We start from the raw sequence: 19693 nt of genomic DNA, 5'->3' as shown, positions 1-19693 counted from the left end.
TTGGTCAGCTTCCATGTATGGCTCTAGATGGCTTGAAATATAGAAACAGTTGTGTTGCTTTGATATGCCTCACCACAACCATGTCCATGCAGCACTAGTTGTGCTATGTGGTTGTTAAAAGATATATCAAAACAAGGATGCTGAATCTTCCAGTTATCTACCAGATCTTGCTTTATAATGATAGGGTGCTCGTGAGTGACATGTATAAGAAGAGCTCCTGATTGGGATAAGTTTTCTAGGAAAATAATTAAATATATATGCGTAATTGTTTGAGTAAGAGAGGCTGTAAATGTTGAGAGCGACCGGTTTTATTAGTGTGGGGGATTTTTTTATTTGCGAAAACTTAATTACGAAATCGTTATTATTAGACTTAGTAACCTGCAAAAAATGGCGGCAGCATTGTCATTCCATGACTTTAATTTAGATTTCAGTTGTTTCGTTAAGTGTGAGGTCTGTTATATGTATTCTTTCGATTACATAAATGATTTGTGGATATTTGGTGAGGATGGAAGGAGGGTGTGACCTGAACGAGGAATTGATGAATGCAAATATGAAATTGATGACAAAAAGTGTTAGTAGCGAAATTATCGCGGGGAAAATAAGTACATGTTTGAAAGAAAAGGATGGTGAGAAAGAGAGGTGAAAAAATGTTAAAAAATCAGTAAAAAAGAAAAAGAGCGATTTGAAAACCGTAACGGATGTTAAAAGGGACGAAAGTGAGAGTGAGATCACGTTGTTGAATGGTGCGATACAAAGGGCAAAACAGCAGCTAGAGCGTATGAGCAAAAGTCGACTGAATGAACCAGCCAATAATAAAAAGTATGACAGGAAAAATAGACGTATGAGTGTGAACATGAACAAAATGAAGGATAGAGTGCTGTATGGAGACTCGTTAGTACGAGGTGTGATAGTAGAGGATTTGACAAAATCGTACCAACCTGGTGCGACCATAAAGGATGAAACTGAGTCTATTAGAGAGCAAAAGGAAAAGGTGAAAGAAATGATTGTTGTGGCAGGTACGAATGATTTGAAAGGAGACAAAATGGAAATGATAGAAGACCTGAATGAATTGTTTGAGGTAGCAAAAGAAAAGAGCGAGAGAGTTAGAATGATTAGTCTTTTGGCACGGTATGACAGTGAAATGTTTAAAAGGAGGGCCATAATTGCGAATAACTTTATGCATGGGTTATGTATGACGAGTGGTGTGGAATTTGTGGACATGTGGAGCGAGTTCGATGGGCGAAAGGATCTATATAAGATGGATGGCTTGCATTCGAATGGTTACGGTGTAAGAAGACTTGAGAAAGTGTTGCTGAATGTGGTGGATGTGCAAATTCAGGGAAACTAGATTTATTAAGGGGGGGGGAGTAGATATACAGTCCTTAGGGAGGCAGTTTAATGTAAGAATGAATATAATATGCCCGAGCAAATAAGGACAACAAATCAGAGTAGGATAGTTAATATAAGACATCAAGGTAGGGTTGGGGCTAATGGGGGTCTTAAATTCATGTACACTAATGCTAGGAGTATTAGGAACAAGAAGGAAGAGTTTTTGGCCATGGTTGGCACTTCCAGACCACAGGTTATTGGTATTAGTGAAACATGGCTGACTGTAGATGATATAGCTAGTGGGATTGAATGTGATGGGTATAGTGGGTTCAGGAATGACAGGGAGAATAAAATGGGGGAGAGGAGTATTGTTGATGATAGCTATGAGCTGCAGCCAAGGAGAATAGAAGTTGAATTGCAGGATAGAGAAAAGAGCACATTTGAGGCCATTTGGTGTGAGATCATGGCTAGCAGAACTAAACATACAATTGGGTGCTTCTATAGACCAGGTGATGGAAAAGATGGTGGTGACAGTATGCACAAGCAAATAGAAGAAATGAGTGGAAGGAGGGTAATTATTATGGGAGATTTCAACTATGGTTGCATTGATTGGAGTGAGGAGAGGACACGTGGGAGGAAGGAATTGGATTTTATGCGGTTATTAAGGGATAACTATCTGCGACAGCATGTAATGGAAAATACTAGGGGCAGAGAGTGCTTGACCTAGTAATTACATCTGAGGATTTGGCTGTAACAAATATGACCACATTGCCACCGATCAGTGAGAGTGATCATAGGGTCTTGACTTGGCAGGTGGCTAAAGGTGTAGAATTTTCAATTAAGACAGGGTACATGTGGAATTATCGGGCTGGAAAGTATGACAAGCTTAGGAGTTTGATTGGTTCAGTGCCATGGCATGTACAACTGCAAGGACTAGAAGTCGATAGTGCATGGGAGGTAGTTAAGAAGTGTTTGCATGAAGCAATGGCTGACTGTATACCTAGAGTCTGAATAATAAATCAACTAGGGGTTAAATGGATGAATAACACCATTAAGCTTGAGCTGCTAAAAAAGAAACAACTATGGAGAGAATTTAAGGAGAAAGGTGACCGGCAGGCACAAGAACGGTATAAAGCGCAGGCCAGAAGGGTAACGAGTGTGGTAAGAAAAGCAAAAAAGATTACGAAAGAACATTGGCCATGCAGGCTAAAGAGAATCCTAAACAGTTTTTTAGATATGTAGCAAGTAAAAGGAAAAATGTACATGGCAGAATGATTTTAAAGAATGCCGATGGTAGGGAGGTAACTGAATCAGTTGATATAGTTGAGTTACTGAGTGAGCACTTTGCAAGAATATATCATCCAGGTGGTGACATTGCAGAAACGAATGTACCAGTAGATTATACGGGAATTGTGGTGAATGAAGTGGAGGTGAGTAGTCTATTGCATAACCTCAATGTCAATACATCTGTGGGATTGGATGGTATACCAGCTCGTGTTGTACGAGAAGCAGCTAAAGAATTGTCAGTACCCTTGACCATTTTTGTTTAATTTGAGTCTTTGGTCTGGGTTAGTCCCGAGGGGGTGGAAAGAGGGGAAAATAGTTCCACTGCATAAAGGTGGTTCCAAGACTACTGTTGTAAATTACCGACCGATTAGCATATCAGGAATCATTGTCAAGGTCTTAGAGAAATTAGTCAAGAAAAGAATACAGGATTGGATAGATGAAAATGGGATATTGTATGGGGAACAACATGGTTTTGTGAAGAGTAGATCATGCCTCAGTAACTTGCTCAAGTTTTATAACACAGTGACGGCTGAACTGGATAGGGGTAATGGGTTTACAGTAATACTACTGGACCTTGCCAAGGTTTTTGATATGATACCACATAGAACCCTAATCAGTAAACTGGAGCAGATGGGGATAGATATAGGGTTATGAGATGGATATGAGGGTGGTTGAAGGAGAGATATCAGAGAGTGGTTTATTCAGGAGTGGAGTCTAAAAGACGGCTTGTGACTAGTGGAGTGCCACAGGGCTCTGTTCTTGGACCACTGCTTTTCAATTTGTTCATCAATGATATAGGAAAGGATTTGAGAGGAAGTGTTCACTTGTTTGCTGATGATGCAAAGTTGGGTAGAGCAATTATGAGTGCACAGGATGTCAAAATTTTACAGGATGATTTGGATAGTTTGGAGGACTGGGCTAGGAAAAATGGATGTCAATTTAATGTGCCAAAGTGTAAGGTTATGCACTTTGGGGTGAAAAGAATAGCAGCAGTATATCGCATTGGTGGAACCATACTCCAGGAGATTGATGGGGCCAGGGATTTGGGAGTGTTGGTGGATAGAGAATTGAAGTTTAGGGGGCACATTGCAAAAGTGACTAAAACAGCTCACCAAATCACTTGGCTTCTGAAAAATACTTTAACATGCAGAGACAAACAAGTTGTTGTTCCTCTGCATTGAGCCTTGATAAGACCCCATCTGGACTACTGTGCCCAGTTATGGGCACCAGAGTTTCTTCGTGATGGGGAGGAAGTGGAGAGGATCCAGAGACGAGTGACCAAAATGATAGCAGGTCTGTGGAATGAACCTTATGAGAATAGGTTGAAGATTTGTGGGTTGCAGAAATTGGAGGATAGGCGAAGGAGGGGTGATATGATTGAGACATTCAAATTACTGAAGGGTTTCTATAAGATTGATCCAGAAGATATTTTTGAAAATATGACTGGTGGTGGGAGGACTAGGGGCCATAATGGAAGCTGGGCAAGCGCGTGGTTGACAAGGGTGTTAGAGCTAGGTTTTTTACTTGGAGAGTAGTGAATGAGTGGAATAAGCTTCCATAGTTTATTGTGGGTGCTACGACCGTGAATGAGTTCAAGGCAAGGTATGATAGATACTGTGTGAATGTCGAATAGTTGTTCTTGACATGATGTTAGGACCTCCCTCGATGAGAATGTCGACTCCTTGGAGTTGCCTGGAACAATAATAATAATAATAATAATAATAAAAGTGAGGTGAGAGTGGCGGAAGGAAACGAAATTGAGAGAACGAATGAAACTAGAAATGGCGTGATGCAGAAATCGAAAGAATCAATGATAGCGAAAAATGAATGAATGATAGCGAAAGTTCGACGCATGATGGACGGAAAGTACAGAAACAAAGAAAGATGGATGAGTGTGAAAATGGGAAGAATGATAGCGAAAGTTGGACGCAGGTTCGACCGAAAGTACGGAAACAAAGAAGAATGAATGAGTGGAAGTGAGAAGGGGGGGGTCGAGAGTTAGAAAGATTGAATGATAGAGAGAATGTGTTGTGAGATTCGGAAGTTGAAATGGATTGGATGAGGCAAGAAATGAAATGGATGCAGAATGAAATTAAGAAAATTCGGGTAAAAACTATTAAAATAAATAATGATGGTATGAAAGAGTTAATGAAAGATGAGCGAGTGGCATTGTATGGTGACTTCATTATTAAAGGTGTGTTGGATGAGAGGATGCACAAGGTATATTTTCCAAGCAGTATAATGAGTAGAGTGATTGAGGCATTGAATATGAGGCTGGAGCAAGCAAAAGAGTTAATAGTATTAATAGGTACGAATGATTTGAGAGAGGACAAAGAGTGTGTCAGAATGGATATCAGAAGGCTGCTTAGAAGGATAAAAGAGAATAGTGTGACAGGAAGGGTAGTTAGTGCGTTGCCTTGGTATGACTGTGGTGAAATGAGGCGGAGAGCAAGGATTATGAATGATATGCTGGCTGAAATGTGTGAGGAGATGGGAGTACAGTTTGTTAATGTGTGGAATGAGTTTGAGGGATGAAGTGAGCTGTATGGGAGTGATGGACTGCATTTGAGTGGTTATGGTGTGAGTCGCTTGGAGAGACTGCTGCTGGAAGGTAGAGAAGTGAATAGAGAGAATGAATCAGATCAAGTGAGAAGTGATGTGGAAGAGCGGGAGAATAAAACGAGAGATTGAAGATGTGGTTATGAATGGGGAAGTGAGTGGTATGAGTATAGAAAATGAGAGAATTGGTGTGCAAGAGGAGCAGGGAAAAGGGGAGGCTCATGGTGGACAGGGGTACACAGCATGAGAAAGGTGGATGCTCCAAGAGGAGGTGAGCATGTGTAGGCAGGAAAGGAATGGGATGACCAGGGATCAAGAGGAAACAGTTGGAATTGAAAAGGGTTTTAAAATGAAGAAGCAGAAAGGGAAATGGCCCAAGTTGAGCATGGAGAGATCACATCGAGTGAGTGGTATCAGTGAAACTAGCTGTAGATCCAGAAATGAGCTGTTGTGTTTGTATACAAATGTTAGACGTATAAGAAACAAGGCAGATGAAATGGTTCCACTAATTGTGTCTGTTCAACCAAAAATTGTCGGAATAAATGAGGCATGGTTGGAAGAGGATGACATCGTGACAGGAATAGAGATGGAAGGGTATGATGTGTTTCATGAGGACAGAGGGGGTAAAAAGGGAGGGGGAGTGCTATTGATGATAGAGAAAGAGTTAATGTCCATATAAAGTAGAGACGCAAGAGGGAAACAGTGCCAGTTTAAAACCTCATGGTTTTAAAGCAGTATGGTGCGAGATAGAGGTGAATGGAATCAAATACTAAGTGGGATGTTGTTATAGACCAGGTAATGTGGATGGTGGTGATAATGAAATGTACAATCAAATTAGCCAAGTAAATAAGAAAAGGGTGATCATTATGGGTGATTTTAATTATGGCAATATAGACTGGAATGATGAGATGGCAACTGGAAGTAAAGAAAATGAGTTTCTTGAGTTTTTCAGGGATAACTACCTCAGACAGTATGTAACAGAACACACGAGGATTGAGGTTCTTGGATTTGGTCATCTCATCAGAGGATGTAATTATAAATGAGGTGTCAAACCATCCTCCGATTGGTGATAGTGACCATGAGGTGATTACCTGGGTGGTTGCCAGCAGTGTGAGGACCTCTGTGAGAAAAGGGTATATGTGGAACTACAAGGGGGGGGGTGATTATGAAGAGCTCAGGAGACAGCTTGCGGGTGTAGCATGGAATGAGGAGTTAGCTGGAAAAGAGATCAATGCAGCTTGGGGGATTTTCAAAAACTGTTTAGTAGATGCAATGTCTAAATGTATTCCAAGGGTAAGAAGGTTAAATAAGGTGGGTGTGAGATGGATGAATAAAGAGATTAAGCATGCGATACAGAGGAAAAGGGCATTGTGGAGGAAGCATAAGAGAAGTGGAAATAACCAATTCCATGAGGTCTACAAAGACCAAGCAATGAGGGTGACTTGGTTGGTGAGGGTAGCTAAAGAGAGGTATGAACAGCAGTTGGTTAATGAAGCCGAAAAGAATCCTAGGGAGTTCTTTCGATATGTAGCCAGCAAAAGAAAGAATGATTATGGTATAAAGACAGCTGATGCAGAATGTGTGGTGGAGATACTTAATGAACAGTTCATAAAGATCTTTCAATCTTGAGAATGTGACTTCATGGGGGGATTGAGAGCAGTAGATGATGGGGAGGAGAGACTGACTGTAGGTGAGCAAGATGTGTATGGGGAGTTGAGTAAACAACTAGATGTTAATAAGGCTGTGGGACTTGATAATATATCACCGCGTATTCTGAAGGAATGTGCCAGGGAGTTGACACCTGCCTTGACATATTTTTTTAATATGAGTCTTGCACTCAGTCAAGTTCCTAAGGAGTGGAAGGAGAGCAAGATTGTGCCACTTCATAAAGGAGGTGATCGAACTCGAGCATCAAACTATAGGCCTATCTGTGTGTCAGGTGTTGTGGTTAAGTTGTTGGAGAAGCTTGTGAGAACTAGGATCCAGAGTTGGGTTGATAACAATGGTATTATCTTTGATGGACAGCATGGATTTGCTAACAGGAGGTCATGTTTTAGTAATCTACTTACTTATTACAATAAAGTGACTGCTTCCTTGGACAGAGGAAAATTATACACAGTAATATACTTGGATTTCGCAAAGGCTTTTGATAGAATACCTCATGATAAGTTCACAGTCAAACTAGAGCAGATGGGGTTGGATATTAGATTAATGCATTGGATTGGAGACTGGCTATCTGATAAGTATCAACAAGTTGTGTATGGGGGGTGCGATATCCAGGAAAAGAAAAGTCACTAGTGGAGTGCTTCAGGGGTCTGTTTTAGGGCCATTACTATTTAACTTGTATATTAATGATATTGGCAAAGATTTGGATGGAGATATTCAGTTGGTTGCAGATGATGCAAAGTTGGGACGAACCATAAAGAGTAGTGAAAATGTTGTGGCCTTGCAAGAAGACTTGAATAAATTGAGTGATTGGGCATGGAAATGGGGATGTCAGTTCGATGTTGCAAAATGTAAGGTTTTAAAATTTGGAAAACAAAGATGGGATGCAGAATTTATGCTTGGTGAGGATATATTGTTGGAGGTGGAGGAAATAAGAGATCTGGGGGTAATAGTGGATAAGGATCTAAAATTTAGAGGACACATATCTAAAATCGTGAAGACAACACAAAGGCTTCTGGGAATAATGCGGAGGACACTGATATGTAGAAGTAGGGAGATTCTTGTTCCGTTGTATAAGGCTTTGATTAGGCCACACATGGACTGTTGTGCCCAGATTTGGTCACTGGGTTTTCAGAAGGATGAAGAGATGTTGGAAAGGGTCCAAAGGAGACTGACTAAGGTAGTTTCTGACCTCTGGAATGTAAAGTATGAGGAAAGATTGAGAAGATGTAATTTGCAGAGTCTGGTGGACAGGAGGAAGAGGGGAGATATGATAGAGACCTACAAGTTGGTAGGGGGTTGTTATAGGATCAATGGTGGAGAAGTTTTACAGATAATAGTGGTAGATCAGGGGAGAACCAGAGTTCATCCCTGGAAACTGTATAAAGAGGGTGCGAGTAGAGGAGTGAGAGGCAGGTTTTTTTCCTGCAGAGTTGTGAATGATTGGAATGCCTTGCCTGAGAATGTGGTTTCTGCAAAGAGTTTGAATGTGTTTAAAACACAGTATGATGAGACTCATCTGGGAGTCCTTTTATCACGTGTTTAAAACATGTGATAAAAGGACCTCCCAGATGAGTCTTTGACTCCATAAGGTCTTGGGGTGGTAATAATAATGATTATCTTGTATGCAGTTCCAATTACTGGATTCCCCCCCCTACACACCCAAAAAAAAAAGAAAGAAAGAAAGGTTCCAAGAATTAGGAAAACTATCACATTACTGAGTAATATTGGGAACATAAAACAATAAGAAAACAGGTGATTCTGCTATCAGACTTCCAATTCTATAGACCAGATTGTCTGTTGCATATTGAAAAACCTGGCCAAAGTATTGGAATTAAAAGAGAGACACCATAATCCTTAGCTAAAAATTCACACTTATACAGTAATTAAATTTTAATGAAATTACATTAAAATTAAAATTAAATGTTAATGTAAGTATTTCGTCTAAGTATCTTAAGACATCATCGGTACAGTTATTACAAATAATGCTAGGAATTACATTCAAATGGACAGTTAGTGGGCATGCTTACATTGGAATCCCTCTATGCATACAGTACCATGTTTGACGACAAAAATATTCAACTGTAAATTGAAATTAATTAAAATATATATCATAAATTTATTTTATACAGTTGAGGATAATAATTACCCAGACCTTTGGGATAGTGAGACCGTCATTATGGTTAAGATTGGGTCTGTGATGTAAGGCTCCAGCACTTTCTTTATATAAACACTTATGTTTATATAAGGATCTATGTAGTAGCTTGGTGTTTTTCCATTGGATCCTATGGTTAGGTTTTTCAACTCCATGTTGAACAAGGCTAGATTTGTGCGGTTTGATCAGATGGTCTTGTGTTCAGTGATGCATTTACAAGAACATGGAACTTCCTATATGCTAGGTAACATCATAGGTGAGAGTTTGTCTTTTGGAGAAGGTTGATTGGTTTATAGGTAGCAGTGAGTTTGTATTTCTTCATAATTTTTGGCAGACGTTCAGAATGCCTTTGATATATAGTATAGGAGTTCTACTGGCTTCTGCTAGTCTGGTTTGATGTATAGGGAAGTGGCTGATGATTTTTTTTTTTAATGGTTTTTGGGTTGTATCCATTTAATAAGACTATATCTTTAAAACAAGAATTGGAAAGTATTAAAGACTCTTCAGAGAAATAAAATGTGTGTGCTCTGGATAACAGAGATTTTATGATGAGCTGATGAATTGTAGATGTAAAGACCTGAAAAAGTTGATTTTGTGGAGATGGAACTATCTTGTTTTCGTTGGATGTGCATATCAAGAAAGGAGATACCTTGTAATGATTCTTTTTCTAGTGTGAATTTGATGCAAGGATAAAGGTTGTTGTCTTATCTAGAAATGAGTATAGTTCTTGTTCAGAGTGACTCCAGATTGTAAAGATGTCATCAACATATCGAAACCATATTTTTGGTTTTGGTTCAAGGGCAGAAATTCTATCATCTAAGTGTTCCAGAAAAAGGTTGGCTAAGTTTAGTGATAAGAAAGAGTCCATTGCTGTTCCTTCCTCTTGTTTATAATTGTCTTTCCATGTGCAGTATCCGAATGCGATAGCAAATTTGAATAGTTCCACAATATCAGATGGAAATTTTTGAGTTAACAATTCTATTGTCTCCTTGTGAGGAATATTAGTGAAGAGAGCGACAATATCAAAGCTTATTAGCATGTCTAAAACTAAAACAGTTGGATGTCTTTTATTTTTGTGTGAAATTCTGTAGAAGAAATAGACTTGATTTATTCAAAGACAGACAGATGGCAGCATTTTCATTCTACAAGAAGAAAATCAAACACACAAAAAAAAAAGATATATTGCTACATCACCATCCTCCTAAAAAGTGAGGTACTATTAAAACTCTGGTTCATCAATACATACATGCTCCATGGAAACACATTTACAAGAGAACTTCAGCATATTAAATCCACATTTCTTTCTGATAGTTATAACTTCTAATTCATAAATAAGATACAAAACAAAGCCTTCATCCTTGCTTTCCACAAGAGGACAACACTGTTAAGAGTTTTCATTTCTTAAGTCAAAGGTTTATCAAAAAAACTATTCAGGCTTCTGAATAATGCAAATCTTCAAGTCTCCTTTCGTCCAATATGCAGGCTAGCATCTGCCATCTCTGAAAGACCATCTTTTTTCTTTGTCCCACACAGAAGTCTATTAGTTTCCTTACTCTTATGGTCTTTCATATTATGGACTAATGAGATGCCCAACAAACATTTACTTAGAAGAATGTCAGAATTATGTAAGATATCAGGAGTTGGACCAATCTGGTCTTGCTCATTATGCAGTTCTCCCATACATGTTCACTGTAAAAGACTAAAATCTTATATAAAGCCATTTTCTATCAGAAAGATTGTATAGAGAAAGCCATGAGGCTCTGAGTCAACAAGAAAACCTAAATAACAATGAATGCAAGCTATTCCTTTTTTTTTAGAATTAATCTAATTAATATTCCTCACAGTTGCAACTGGTATTAATTTTTCTGTATGTGAATTGCTCTACTGATTTTTTTCTTTTGGACTCTACCAACAATATTATAGATTTTACTCTCCTCATATTTTTGTAACATACACATCCCTGTTTTTAATTGTTATTTTGGTCTACTAGATTATAGTCATTGCATTTTTAAATGTAGTACTGAGGATAACTAAAAATCTTGGTTAAAAATATGGCATTAAATAAAATTATATTGTTATTGTTCTGTATAATCTCTCTCCAATCATGTGAAACCACACAGCATTATTAGAAGAATTAATATACATTTTTTTACCTTCTTCAATAATGTCTTCTCATGGTCAGTTGGACACTATGATGAATTTCATTCCCTTTTGTAACGGAACCTCAGGTTCCAGTTGGATTTGTAATAGTGGCAAAAGAGTCAAGAGTGCCAATCTTCTTGATCTTCCTTGAGGAAGTTTTAATGAAGGTTGTCTTATTTTCCATCTGCTGACTTAGCCAGTGGATGTAAAGAAAGAAATTCTGGGATATTTGTAATTAGAACAACGGTTTTCACATTATCAAGAATGGAATTCAGAGAACCACACCTAAAAACTGACCCAGGACTGCTCATCAAAACTGCAGCTAACATTGAACTGTTCTCTTCAATATGCAACTTATTTCCTAATGATGATGGAGTAGAAAAATGGTCTATCACCATATTATTATTTACTCTAGATATATGATAGTTCTAGTAAGTTTTTCAGTGGAGTCAAAAGTTCAATATATTTATTATACATTTATATATATATAGGAAGCATTTGATTTCAAATCAAGTTGCCATATGCAGAGCATACATACTTTACACTACATATTATGCTCCAAGTCACTTCCTAGACTGATTTTGGCCTTTATTGAGGTTTCATGATCACTCTCATCAAGTGAGAACAAAGATGATGTCACAGTTGCATCCCACGATGCTACATCTTTCACTATTCTATTCACACTACTATCTCATCTGCATTTTGATCTTTCTTTGTTTCCATAATTATATTCTCTGTCATTGCACCAGGCAGTAATCACTCCTCTGATATTCTGTTCTGAACACCTCAAATCTTTGAATACTATAAATCACAACCTTATTCACTTCCACTCCTTCCCTTGCTTTTGCTTCTTCTCTCTCTTTCTCTCATGTCTATCCCTCATGTTCTCCTCACAGCTAAACTCCTGTCAATCCTCCTAATCTCTCTCTCTCTCTCTATTCATCCAACACAGTTTGCTCCTCATGCCTTCTACCTCCATTCTTTTTTCCATTTGTCTCTCCAAGTGCTTTGCTCTCATCCATCATTTATCAACACAATCAAAACTGTCTGTCATTAATCTCATAGTTGTTACATTCTGATCTTGTATCACACCATCCATCAACAAATCTACACCTTTGCTGCATTCTCCTCAGCCTCAATCATATGTCTCTCTTTTATTATTATGTCATTCTCTCTCTTTCTATGAAACCCATTTGCATCTATGCTCTCAATAAAATTCTGGTTTTATTAATTTCCAATATATTGCCCTCATTCTCACTAAAGACAGAAAGAAAGATAACACTTCCCCTCTCCCCCAGTACTTCTCTTCCTTATCTCCTGTATTTTATTTTTAACAGACATGAAGCACAGTATGCTACAAATCCTTTATTGTCTAAAATGCAATTCTTGGATAGCAGCATATTGAAAGATAATGAAATGAACTGGACAATGACATGGCAACCACTATATTATAAGTTATAATGAACAGAATGAAATCGACAGCATAGTTTTAACCATAGTGTATCCAGTTAAACTATTGTAAAACTGAAAATTAACATAAATATATATAATAATATTAAATATAAAATTAATCTAATTTTTTTTTCAGAAGCTCTGTAGAGCCATCTTTGAGCAATGCACCTTCTGCTGATGCTACGAGGCAAATATATTCTGTCAGATAGTTATGTGTGTTCTCCAGCTCAGTTTGTCTGTTTTTAGAAAACATTTTCCATCTGCATTTGAGGCTGGCTAATTCGCCATCAGCTGAAAAGTTCAGCATTGGAATAATGCTTTGCTAGAAATAGATATAAATGTAATTGAAGGCAATTACTGTATTGAAATTAAATATGAAAGCAAGTAAATTGTTTACAAGTCTTATGTTTGTTTATTATTAATGGAATGAAAATGGTAAAATTCTCATAATAATATGGATTAATTTCAAACCTTATCATTGTATATCAGTGGAAAACATAAATAATGTAATCTTTTAAATTGTTAAGCTAAGTAAATTTTGAAAATGTTTATTATGCTATTCAATTTAATATATTTGTTTCTTTCATTGGATAAAGTAATTTTGTATACCCTGAACATCACAGGATAGAATGCAAATAATTCTCTGCTCTGTATATAGTCTTAGTAAAAGATACTATTTACAAAAATTGTTTAATGATATTAGTGTTTGAAATCATAAAAGTAGTGTTTATTAGTCTGAGAAACTAATTATTATTAATATTGTTATAATGTGATACCTCGAAGGACTCATCGAAAGAGGGCACTCCACTCCACACTACTTAATACTCCTTTAAATACACAACACTACTAGACATTATATGCATGCAGTGCCATGTGCTACTTATTAATAGTATTTTTGTCCATAAATCATGTGGTTTGTCTGTAATTATAGAATTATATAATTCTATAATTATAAACATGGTGAAACTTTTATCCAACTTGTTACTGTATAGAGAAGATTTAGTTTGATACAATCTTAGTAGATTGTATGAAGAAGTACAGCTATGTGCTGTTGTGTTAAATTCTTGGAAATCTTAAAATTCTTTATTGTAGGACTAGTAGCATAAACAAGTTTTGTTGTGCTTCCTGTTAACCAAAATGAAATTCCAATTATGCTGGAATCAGTCTGCTGATTACGCTGAATGATCAATAATGATTTCTGTACTTTTAGCATACATATTAAATTTAAATCAGACAAGAGATTTTTAATTTACAAAAATCCAACATACTACTGTGTAGAAAGGCTTAGGTGTCAACAATTATTCATTTCAGTTATTTAATGATAAACTGTCAGCCAGGTTGACTGAGCATTTAATAATATCCACTCTCCAACCAGTAGACTGTGGGTTCAAATTCCATCATGCTTTGTATGTCTTTGGGTAGAAAAAGAATTTCATCTTTCAATGTGAAACAACTACCTGTTGGAGGCTCTAATAGCTGAAAATTTTCCATGTTAGGTCTCTAGAGCAGGATTTCCCAATTACTTAATCCTCAGCCCATCCATTGCATTCATATTAATATGCTAGAGACTAACAGCCTTTATGGATGGATTAAAAAAATAATAAAAACACATACAATTATTTGAGTGTTTGTATAAAAATATATACATATAGTGAATTATCAAAAGGTTGTTGCCAAGCAAGGACACAGTACATTATTAAAAAGCTTTATAGCAAACCACATCAACTGCCTTAGTATCCCATAATGCAAAACACTTGTTTTGCTAATCTTTCCTCTCCCATTCTGTTTAAGTGACCATACTACCTGAGATTAGTTCTGCTAACACATTCCTGGATGCTAATAATGTTCTTTCCTAATATCCTCATTTTTAATATGATATTGCCATTGATGCCATCTGTTCATTCCCCTAATCTTTCTCATATCTGCAGTCTCTAGTTTTTGGTGAAGTGTTTTACTTTTGACCCAGCTCTCAGATCGATAAGTTAAAATTGGCTTGAACACTGTCTTGTATACAGCTAATTTAGTGCTTTGACTAATTTCTCTCTTATTCCATATAAATTTATTCAGTTGACTTCCTACCATACCAGCTTTGTTGATTCTGTTGTCTATTTCCATATTAACCAGAAATTATATATTTCTCATAAGTAGCAAAAATGTATATCACCTTATTATTAAAATACTAATTAAAATTAGTAAAGAGTATTTTAATAATATGATGATACATGTTTTTGTTACTTGTATATGAGAAATATATGACTTCTGCATTAATTCACCCTTCGTATCTTCCTGGGGTCTGGCTCCCACTGATGTTCGTCTTTGAGCTTGCTTTCTATCCAGGGAGTGGAGCAGTTCTGCTCCTTGGCAGGTTTTTACCTGTTACTGAGTAGAACCACTGCTGAATTTCCTGTCCTTAGAGTGATTCAAGGTCAGGATTGATAAGTTTTGTGGTGATTTGGTAGATCACTCAGAGTTTTTGGAGAGATACCCTTGCACAACTGTACTAAATAAAGATCAAAGTCTGGCAGTAACCTACTCTTAGAACATAGCATTATGCATTAAGGGAGGGTTACTTTTCATTAAGGGAGAGTAGTAACCCTCTCTTAATGAAAGGAAGTATGCTCTGCCTTATGGGATACTAAAGCAATTGATGTGAAGTCATCAGCCTTTGTATACAAGTAGCCTAGTTGTGAAGATACTTCATGGACAAACTTTGTTTTTCTTACACATTTGATAAAGGATGAAACAAGAATGTAATTTCTTCACAAGTATAATTTACATATCATAACAGCTTTCTTTCTTAACTATAAGACAGACATTATTATCAGAACCAAATAATTCATCATCTGTAGTTCACTTTGTTGACTTCTTAATATTGTAAAAAATCTTATTATTTCACTAGAGGTATTTATGTGTGGATGTAGGTGTGTACCTGCACAAGTATATATGAGTAAATGATCCCACACAACTCAGTTTAAGCATTGCCAGGAGTAAAGGAGGAAGGTAAGTGACGAAATGGAAAAGGACTGTATCACAGTTAAGAATCAAAATACTGCAACAAAAAATTGTTATATTTACACAGACTCTTGTGAATCAGCACTATCATGTTAAAAGTACCTGATCACTATAAAGTAACTTTACTGACATTATTAAAATAATATCAGTAAAGTAGCTGTTTTCATTCTTATGATGTTAGTGCTGTTATGGTACTGCCTGAATTTCAGCTTACTTTCTCAATAATAAAGCCAGCCAAATAACTAACTTTTAAAATTGTTACTTTGGTATATACTGTATTTGCTTAACTACATCCTCGGTATCTGTCTCACTTTTTTTACAAGCGATATAAGACATCACTTATTTTTTAAGATGAAATAGGTAAAAGCATTCAAAAAATAAATTTTATTGAAATCATTTAGGAATGTAACATGTAACAGTGTCTGTGATATTTTACTTTCCTTTCTTCCTATACAACCTTCTCCCCCCACTAATGTGGGTATAGGAAGAAAAGAAAGAAAAATACAAAAAATATATAAACTTAATAAAAATAAGTGGAAGAAATCCTTAACCCACCAAACTACTTTACAATAGACCTGCAATGAGTAGGAGTCACATAAAAAAAAAAAAAAAAAAAAAAAAAAAAACACACACACCCCCTTCAGAAAAATGTAAGTAGATTTTTAGCCTGGGTGAATGAGTGAGAATACACTTTAATGTTAATAAGTGCAAAGTGTTATACTTTTGAGACTGTGTACTACATTGGTGGTGGAGCTTCAAGAGGTAGATAAGATTCAAGATTTGGTAACAATAATCTGTAGGAGCCTTAAGTTCAGAGGACGCATTACAAGCACTACAAAGATTACAGGGCACATTGCTCATGAGCAAAGAGTATACTGACAAGTAGGGATGAGGAAGAGGGGTTTGTTATTATTATTATTAATTACATAACACCTCCAGGGAGTCCAAAGACTCATCAAGGGAGGACACCTACTCTACAACTCTCCGTCTCCACCAGCCACAACTACCTTCATCATCTACACCAACGCCACCACCACTAGTATTTTCACAAACAAACATCCATGCCCACGGCGGGATTCGAACCCGCAGCCTTTTGGCTGGAGAGAGGATATGCTAACCACCTGGCCAACCAGGCCGGGTTCTGCCCTGTATAAACCATTAGTTCAAACCACACGAGATTATTGTCTTCAGATTTCGTTACTTTATTTCCATTGTGATGAATACTCTAGAGAAGATATAACCAAGGCAATATCAGCATGTCAGTATGTTGATTATGGGGAAAAGTTGAGTGAATATAAATTACAGAGTTTAGTGGATAGGCAGAAAAGAAGTGATATGATAGATAAAGTTAGTGAGCTGATTTTACAAATGAGATTATATATAAAGTCAAAGGCAAGGGGGAAGTTCTTTAAAACATATGAAGATGAGGGGAGCAAGGGTTAGATTTTTTTACCTGGAGAGTGAGTAGAATGCATTGCCAATATGTGCTGTGAATAAGTTTAAAGCTCAACCACACTTGGACTATTGTGCTCAGATTTGGTCATCTGATTTTCAATGTGGTGTAGAAACATTGGAGAGGGTAACAGAGATGACTAAAACAATATCAGGACACTGGAATGCTGGCTATGGAGAAAGGATGAAGAAATGTGGATTGCAGAGTTTGGTGGATAGGAAGGAAAGAGGTGATATAATAGAGATGTTTATGTTAGTAGGGGTGCTTAAGGGTCAAAGCTGTATAACTGAGAAGAGACATCCACATAGCCTTTAAAGGAATGTGGAGAACCGACCAGGGCTTCTGACCTAATGTCCAATCCTCACCTTCTCGTAGTGCACCCTGTTGGGTATCTACTTTGATACTGAATGAACGAGGATGGGCTGGCAATTTGGGATTTAGCCGACCAAATTGTATTCTTATTGGTTAAACCAAAATAAAAAATGATGGCACAACATGACAAAATTTCATGCCGGCTGGGGCGTCGCCCGGTTAAACAAGGCCCCCGTTGTTTTCGCCAGGGAACCAGGGTGAACAGTGAAAAGTCAGCCATTGGAACAAATCTGAAAACACACCCTAACTCAACATCACCAGAGTTAAAGATCGGTACTATCAACGTAAGAAGCCTGAATGGCAAAGAAATGGAGCTAGCTGAGGAATTAGATAAGTACCAGATCGACATAATAGGGGTGACTGAAACAAAAAAGACAAAAACTGGTGAGATCTTTCTGAGCAATAAATACAAAATGTTATATTCAGGCAATGACAATCAAGGAAAAGAAGGAGTAGCCATAGTATTCAACACAAAATATGAGGCTAATCTTCTTGAATGGCAGTCAGTCTCAAGTAGAAAAATGTGGGCAAATATGAGAATGGGGAACTGGACAATGAGACTTATTTGTGCCTATGGTCCCACAGAAGGTTCTACTAAGGTAGAAGTGGAGGAATTTTTTGACACTTTAGAAAAAGCAACTGACACAATGAAAAAGGAAAAGTTGGTCCTTGTTGGGGATCTAAATAGCAGAGTAGGAAATGATTGTGAGACATACAAAAATATTTTGGGAAAATTTGGAGAAAAGAGCAAAGCTAATAATAATGGCAAATATCTGTTGGATTTCTGCTCAGGACATGGACTGGTTATTACTAACACCATGTTCCAACATAAAAATGTGCACAAATTCACATGGAGAGAAGAGGCTAGGAATAAGAAAAGTCTCATTGACTATGTTATTGTTGATAGTGATGTTTTCTCCCTGGTGCAGGACACCAGAGTGTACAGAGGATTTGAAATTGGAAGTGATCACTATTTAGTCTTGAGCAGGATAAAATTGAATTTCATATTGAAAAGAATAACATGTAAGAAAGTTTTAAAGCGAATGAAAGTTGAGCAGCTCTCAGATGTGAACTGTAGACTAAAATACAGAAAGATTATTGAAAAGAAAATGAAAGAGTTTGAGAACAGGAATCAAACCTTGGAGATTCAGTGGCAAACTCTCAAGAAAACATTGATTGATTCTGCCAGAGAGGCATGTGGTGAGGTTGTATGCAAGGATAAAAAAATCAGAACTCCCTGGTGGACACAGGAAGTTAAAGAGGCATTGAAGAAAAAGAAGAAAGCATATCAAAAGTTACTGGCAAATAAGTCAGCTTTTACTCTTACAGAATACAGAGACAAATGTAAAACTTTTATACAGAGACAGTGTGTAAAACTAGCTAAACAAAAGTCATGGGAGGACTTTGGCAAGAATATAGAAAATAAATATCAAGAAGGTGGCAAAATATTCTGGAGGTTGTTGAAGAAGGAATGGAGGAAAGAGTGCTGTAAAAGGAGTTAGGGATGATAAAGGTGACATGAAAACAGGAGAAAAAGATATCCTTGAAGTATGGAGTAATTACTTTGAAAAACTGCTAAATGAAACAAGCAGTGATGACAGCACAGTGATAAAAAACACTGACCAGGCATGCAGTCAGGAATACATATCCATACTTGAAGTAGAAAAAGCCATCAAAGGCTTGAAATGTGGAAAGGCAGCAGGAGTAGATGATATTCGACCAGAAATGCTGAAGTATGGTGGTATAAAAGTCTTACAGTGGCTGCACTGCATAGTTCAGAAAGCCTGGACTGAGGGACGAATTCTTGATGATTGGAGTAGAGCTCTCATAGTACCCATATATAAAAAGGGAAATAAAACTGAATGTGAGAATTACAGAGGTATTTCCCTACTGAGTGTTCCTGGCAAAATCTATGCAAGTATACTTGAGAAACGGTTGAGAAGAATTGTGGAAGAAAAGCTTGGTGAAGAACAAGCTGGATTCAAGCCAAATAGAGGCTGTCAGGATCAGATCTTCACTTTACGACAAATAGTCGAGAAAGCATGGGAATATAACAAAGATCTGTATTTAAGTTTTGTCGATTTGGAAAAGGCATATGACAAGGTGCCAAGAGAGAAGCTATTCAATACGCTACAGTTATATGGTGTCAGTGGGGCATTATATCAAGCAATACTTAGTCTTTATTTGAGTTGTAAGTCAGCAGTTAGAATTGAAGGAAGTACAGGAAGATGGTTTAATGTTAAATCTGGTGTGAGACAAGGATGTAC

At 37.1% G+C, this 19693-nt stretch overlaps 1 long non-coding RNA gene across 2 annotated transcripts in view; it reads left to right on the top strand.

The window, feature by feature from the left end:
- LOC150109544 (uncharacterized) overlaps positions 1-19693 on the top strand; it is an 88464-nt gene that overhangs the window by 57359 nt on the left and 11412 nt on the right. For both annotated transcript variants that reach the window (XR_016549917.1, XR_016549916.1), the window contains exon 2: positions 12726-12929. This is a non-coding gene — a long non-coding RNA (uncharacterized LOC150109544). The remainder of the gene's footprint in view (positions 1-12725; positions 12930-19693) is intronic.

Source organism: Typopeltis vanoorti, chromosome 2 (assembly GCF_054136105.1).
Source record: "Typopeltis vanoorti isolate ZY-2024b chromosome 2, IOZ_Tvanoo_1.0, whole genome shotgun sequence".
In the NCBI taxonomy this organism is placed as follows: Eukaryota; Metazoa; Arthropoda; class Arachnida; order Uropygi; family Thelyphonidae; genus Typopeltis; species Typopeltis vanoorti.
This window is presented reverse-complemented; position numbering and strand designations above follow the sequence as displayed.